Here is a 6819-nt window from a genome sequence, read left to right on the forward strand (position 1 = left end):
TATTATTATTATCGTTAAGTTGTCCTGGGACTCGGGAGCTGCAGGTTCAAGATAGTGGAGGGCGTGGGACATATACCTGCTTACCTTTGTTAGACATCAGGTGTCCCCGTCCTCCGTCACCTGTCACCTATATTCAGAGATTTTAAACTCTCGGTCACCAGTTGGGACAAGAGGAGTAAGATGTTATGTCCAGCTTCTACCCACTTTGGACCCAGAACACCTCAGGTCGGGAAAACTGAAGATGTCCTATCCGTCTTCACTTGTCAAGAACTTCTCGAAGAGACTTTTGGATCTACAGATTTTTAAAAAACCCCTTACCGCAAAGATTCTGTACTGTTACAAAGGCTGGCCGGGTGCCCAATAAACAGGTTGCCCCAATGGAACGCAGGGCTAACTGATTGACAGCCAACCTCTGTAAATATCATATAGCCTGGAACTGCAGTACATTATGCATTTCTATGTAAAACGTTATACATACCTCCCTTCCTTTTATTTTCATCCTTTTCCCAAAATTTATCTTTACTTTTGTTTTCGTATGTACCTTAAAAGTATTCTTCAGTCTTTCATTGAAATTTAACTGTAATAATAAACTACTCAAGGAATATATTTTACAAAAAAAAAAAAAAAAGTCTAATTTACAGTATGAAACGTATTTCGTGAGAGATTTTTATAAAGGGGTCGGTAGTAAAGTTTTGTATCAATTGGAAATCGAATCTGGAACCCTTGAGACTGCAAAGAAATACTTTATCACTAAGCTTTCAAATTAAAGCAATGTCTACCGAGAAAAAAGCGTGGATATAATACATTTTCAAGCATTTATTAACTATTTCGCTTAATGGAAATATTCTTCTTAGAAGCCATATCTTAAGATTAAACAAAATCGAAAAATTTTAAAATTCATAAAAATAAAATTAAGTTAAATAACTTAAAATATGTACTACTTGTGTACAAACAAAAGCGTAACGGTTAAAATGGTAAAACAAGTGGTGCCGAGGAAAGCAATAAAAAGAAATAAAACAATTGCTCTTTCCCCCAAGGAAACTTTAAAAAAAGAAAAAAAATGAAAGGAAAAAATTTTAATTTTTCTAGAACTCCTTCTCTGTCTGAATTTTCTGAATATTTTGAGCATCAATTTCGTAAGATTTTAACAAAGATTTACATCTGTTTCCTCATTCTGTGGTGAGATTTTCTTTCAGCACCTTTTTTGGAAATTTTAAACTTATTAATTCTATTTTGCAAATGATCTCAGGTATGCTCAATAGAATTGAGATCTGTATTCTGCGCAGGCCTTTTGATTATATGCAGACAGTTACAGAAAATCCACAATCTTCAAATATCAGCTTTTCTATGGGATCATTATAGTTATCAATTTTGTGATGTAACAAATACTCCCATTTTTGATTATTTTGTATAACATTTTGTTTTAAATTATTTAAATGCATAAATTTATTCATTCTGCCATCAAATAAATGCAGAATTCCAATCTCGCAAGTACTCATACAGCCCCAGACATCTGGCCGCTTCCTCCATGTTTAAGTGAAGTAACAAGATTCTTCACTTGAAGTTCTGTATTGGGCTTCCGCCATACTGTTTGCTTTCTATCACTCGCAAAATATTAAACTTGTATTCACACACAAATATAAGCGAATTTCTGAAACCAGGAGGCTTTTTAATATAGCTCTTAGCGAACTGAAATCCTGTCCTTCGCTTTGCTTTACAGAGAAATGATTTACTTTGAGCTATTCCATTATGAATCTTACAGTTTAGAATATTTCTATAAATTTCCTCACTATCTGACATACAAACATTCACTGAGCATATAAAATCACTTTATAAGGTATTTCTCCCTCTTCCCTACCGTGCATTTGTGGTGTAACGGTAGCACGCTGGGCCGGTATTCCAGAGGTCCGTGGTTCGATTCCCGGCGAAGATGGCTGCATATTTATCATCTTTTCTGCTTCCAATTAAACTAATGACTCTACAACTTTAACTGTATTGATCACATACGGATTCGGAAAACCAGTGACCGAAAAGTAATGTCCAATTAGTTCGGGGCCCACCAGCTGCCGAGAAGTAAAGTCGCCATTAGTCGCTGTGCACTGAGCTTGGATTCTTGCTAACGTGCTAGCTGCATGGGTATTTCCTTCGTTTTCTTCACGCGTTCAGTGAATATGGGTCAGTTTTCCTTCGAACGTCCTCCACGAGGCATCCCTACCCTTAGGCGGATAAGCCTCTTGTGATAATTAAGGCCAAACCAGGTACTGCGGCTGAGATTCCAATTTCGACGAAAAGGCTTGTTAAATAGACGTTTCTGTGTTTTTTGCATGTGTAACATAGATACGAGCCAATATGCTCTGAAACGTCCTAAAAACGTCCTTCGCAAACACACAATTCTGGATAGGGAGGATAGCCCGCAGGTTCCCCTCTTCCAGTGGATCGCTGTGAATTCCCTGTCCGTGGTTTGTTATCAATAAAATTTGTTTTACGGTACTTCAAAATCACATTCAGAACACCTATTTTTATCACAGATTTCCACAATTTAAAAAAAAAAGTTACGTGCGTTGATTTGTTGGCTCGTTATAATTTCAAGATAATGTTCATTTCTTCAATCAGTTAAAACTGCTTAATCTTCTTAGCATTTTATTTCCCTTATCATTTAGTTGTTTCTCCCAGCGTTAAAAACTAAACACATAAAAATTTCGCTTTGCGAATTTTCAACGGTCCCTTTTATTTTATATCCGTTTCTTTTTACTGACTAAAGATAAAAAGCATAACCTATGAATAGTTTCTGTATCTTCAAAGGAAACCTAAGCTCACTTAAACACGGTAAGATTCTGTCCATCTTTGTCATATAAATTTACAAAATATGACACCTTAATTTATTTCAGTTCAATGAATGCGGTAAGGGAAATTGTTGTAAACGAATCATTTTTCTCTGTCACGTAATAATTAATGATTATCTGGATCTTTTCTTCCACTTTTTTATCTTTATCAATTATGTGGAAGAAACCACACTTAATCCCATGTGATGCTGCCAGAGCAGCCGAAGCATTGTCGTTCTCTCCCTTCCCCGAAATAAAAAGAGCTGCAAGTTTTTCGCCCCGATGAGCTAAAAAGGGATGCATTCCAAATTAGCATTTGAGGGAACTTCACTGTGTATTTATTATAAAATAAGAATGAATTATTTTAGGCATTTGCTACAACTCGTATTAAGTGTTTTCTTTCTATTTTAACTATCCCAATTCTATTTGACTTAAACTACCGTTGTTCGTTTAACAAAGTTATAATTGTATTCTTATAAATAAAGGGCAAAAATCATTAAAATGACAATTTGCGTGTACTTTTGAAGTAGTTTGATTTTAAAGGATTTTCACTTCCCCCCCCTTTTTTTTCGCGCGCGTGTGTGTGTGTGTGTGTGCAGGGCTTAATTTAAATCATTCGCACTAATTTAATATACACAAATCATTCGAAATGCATTCTCGAATTCCTATTTGATAGAACTGTTTAAGTCATTCAAAATATTTATATAGTTAAATGAATAAATCACAATAAACTGTTAATGGACATAAATCCGAATAAAACAATGGTGGTTGTAAATAGTGCAGAATGTCTAAAGGACTTACTTTTTCATAAATACTCTGATTAATCTAGGATGGAGATTAAAGCTGGAAACTGAAACTCAATTATCGTATATACCCGCGTATAAGTCGAGATATTTTGGACAAAACAACGACTTCAAAGTGGGGGGGTCGACTTATACGCGGAGCCATAAAAAATTAAAAGAATCGGAAGTTCAAAAATTTCTTTATATAATGCAGTTGTTTTCTTCCCGCACTCAAATTGGACGACTTATGAAATAAGTCACTTACTTGAAGTAATTTCATGACTTAAATTATGTGACGAACTAATCACAAAGTTTCATACTTTAACTAGAGTAAGTTTCGATTAAACCAAAGAATTTTGGCCCCCGAACAACCGATCAATATCGAGCAATAAAAAAGTTACGCCAACACGTCAAGAAAAGAGAAACGCAGATAGTTTTTACGTACGTATAAGTCTTTATAATAGTTATTGTTCATTCATGAAATACTTTTGTTAACAGGCGTACACGTCAAAATTTAAAAAAATAGCCCACGCAATAACTGAACAGTTTTGAATATTTCTTTTAACTTTTAAAAAGGGAAAATGCAGATAGATTTTACGTACGCGAATCTTTTCCGGAACAAATTCTAGAAGGTTACTATATAGTGACAAAACACCTAAAAACGACTGTGGCCTTAATTCGGGGAGGATTGACATCCGTCATTCAACCCCTAGATGTCTGCCTCAATAAGCCCTTCAAAGTAAATGTTAGAAAATATTGGGCAGATCTAGTAGTGATTGTAACAATACAGATTTCGAGACTGAAAATATGTATGATGACGAGCTAATGACGACAGAAGAGTTCTATGAAAAGTTTGGCGAATTTGACCATGAATCGGGCGTTGAAGGATTTTGAATTTGTTTATTTACCAAGGTATATTTTTTATCGTATATTTACTTTTTTTTTCTCAGATGATTTTGAATAAATGTAGTACTTAAAAAAAATGTTTCGAAGTTTCTCGATCGATTTCGGAAGTGGGGGTTCGACTTATACGCGGTATCGACTTATACGCGGGTATATACGGTAACAGATACTCTTGCTTGTATATTTTTCAGAAGTAATATTTCAGAATGGGAATTGAGTTACATTAAAAAGCAACGGGGGGCAGGCAAGTGAATTTTTTAAAACATTTCTCAGAGGCAATTACATGATTTCTATTTATGCAGTAAATTAAATTTGTTAATAGATTATGTATATTTTACTATGTATCACGTAAGATTTCTTCAAACATGTATAGTAACTTGTAGAAAGTTATTTGTTATATGCTAAGACATTTTAGTTGCTAATACGCCGTTATAAGTCTATCTATGTATACCCATGGAATACATAGAATATTAATCATTGCATGGCGGAAATATCGAATATTAATCATTGCAAATCGTTCAGTTTCCATTAAAGAAATAATTAAAAAACATTAGGAAAATGTTTTTAAACAATTATATTTAAAATGGGTACGATAATTAATGCACTACGAAAAAAGTAATTTATCATATAGTTTTAATGGGATATAATAGGTTAAGTAGTTCTATTTACGGAATTCATCTACAAATTTATATCGCGAATAATAAAAGCGTGGTAAATTTAGAATGATAATGGCTCATACATTTTAAAATGCAATTAAATTAACAGAAAATTTGAAAGGATAATGGCTTATACATTTATAAATGAAATTAAATGAATAGATTTCGTTACTTTGGCGGGCCGTGCTTTTTTATTTAAGATCAAAAAAGCATAATGTTAAAATAGATGGTGAATAATATTATTTCCAATCTCAAAAGAATTTATATCTTTTTCAATACTATTTAACTTATAATATGCAAATGTTGAGTTAACCTGAAAAGTGCTACATTTGGTTTTAGTAGAAATCAAAACTCCGATGTATTCATTTGATACAGAGACTTTCATCAAAGTACAAAGGAACTGCTTATGAATACTACAAACCCAGGTGTGGAGAACAGATTAATTGCAACGTATCATCTCTGTATTTCACTAATCATAGTTCCAAAGGATTGACTATGAGACCGCTGAAAATTGGAATTCTAGGCAGTTCTGTTCCAGTAACGGGTTGTTTTAACCAAGGGTAAATCCTGCAGCAATTTCTGCTCGGAATCCTGCAAATGACGTCATTCCTAGGATAGCTCTGAGAATGGTGGGACTGCGATACAGAAATATAGCTTTCTTAAGTTTAACATTTTGGATAATGTGGTTGCGAAGTTAGCTTTTAGTACGTTATTATCAATATTTGCTCAAGTAATGTGAGTTTGAGATTTTGAAGATCATTATCTAAGCTCTAGCAAAATACTATGAAGACATTTCAATTTACATCAGGCACTTATAGACTAGTTTAAAGGTTAGTTGATTAATAGGTACTAATTTCTAATAATCAGTTTTCAAAAATATACTATTAAATAAGAGAAGTAGATTAAAAATATAAAACCAATTAATATGATTAAGGACTTGCTATAATGAGCTTTCTAAACCGGTCAAAATAAATATCTTTTGTTTTTCTTTTTCTAAATCTTGGCCGTATCAGAAACTAATACAAGATAGCACACAGTAAAATGTTATTCTTATCGAATACTAGTTTCACGTTTGACAAATTTCTTTCTGCAAGGAAATATTAATGCTTAAACTCATCGTTATAATTCAATATGCGTGAATATGCTACATATTTAACAAACTAACATTAAAACACCAAAGTAAAATAAAGCTACGATAAAGTAATAAAATTAAAGTAAAATGAAGTAAGCAAAGTTGAGATAAAAATATCAAATTAAAATGAAGACATAAAGCGTATACTAACTTAGACATAAAGCGCACAATAATTCAAAAAAATATCTTCTCATCAATGTATTTCATAACCCGTGCAAACAAAATAAACAGTAAGCATTATTTTAACTCTTTGCACTCGAGGCCTTTTATTACAAGGACGAGCCAGCGACTCTAGGCGATTTTACGCATATTTGGTGAATTTGTTGCAGCTACTTAAAGTGATTTCACAGAAAATTTAAAGACATTTGATGGTTCTTTTATGTTTGAAGATACTAGCGATCCTGCGGTTATTTCGCCGGATACAAATGGTATTCTTTCCGGAATTTCTTCGGATTCCGTGCCAGTTCTTTATTCTGAATTTTTTACCTCTTCTGATAAATCACTGTTGCTTTTGCATTCATTCT

The 6819-nt window shown here is 33.3% G+C and overlaps 1 long non-coding RNA gene across 1 annotated transcript in view; it reads right to left on the reverse strand.

The window, feature by feature from the left end:
* The window catches only part of LOC118194114 (uncharacterized), a 78757-nt gene extending 72235 nt beyond the window's left edge, over positions 1-6522 (reverse strand). The window contains exon 1 of the long non-coding RNA XR_015038520.1: positions 6447-6522. This is a non-coding gene — a long non-coding RNA (uncharacterized LOC118194114). The remainder of the gene's footprint in view (positions 1-6446) is intronic.
* Positions 6523-6819: the final 297 nt, after the last annotated feature.

Source organism: Stegodyphus dumicola, chromosome X1 (genome assembly GCF_044657685.1).
Source record: "Stegodyphus dumicola isolate Sdum_Otavi_A_Nest chromosome X1, ASM4465768v1".
Classification (NCBI taxonomy): domain Eukaryota; kingdom Metazoa; phylum Arthropoda; class Arachnida; order Araneae; family Eresidae; genus Stegodyphus; species Stegodyphus dumicola.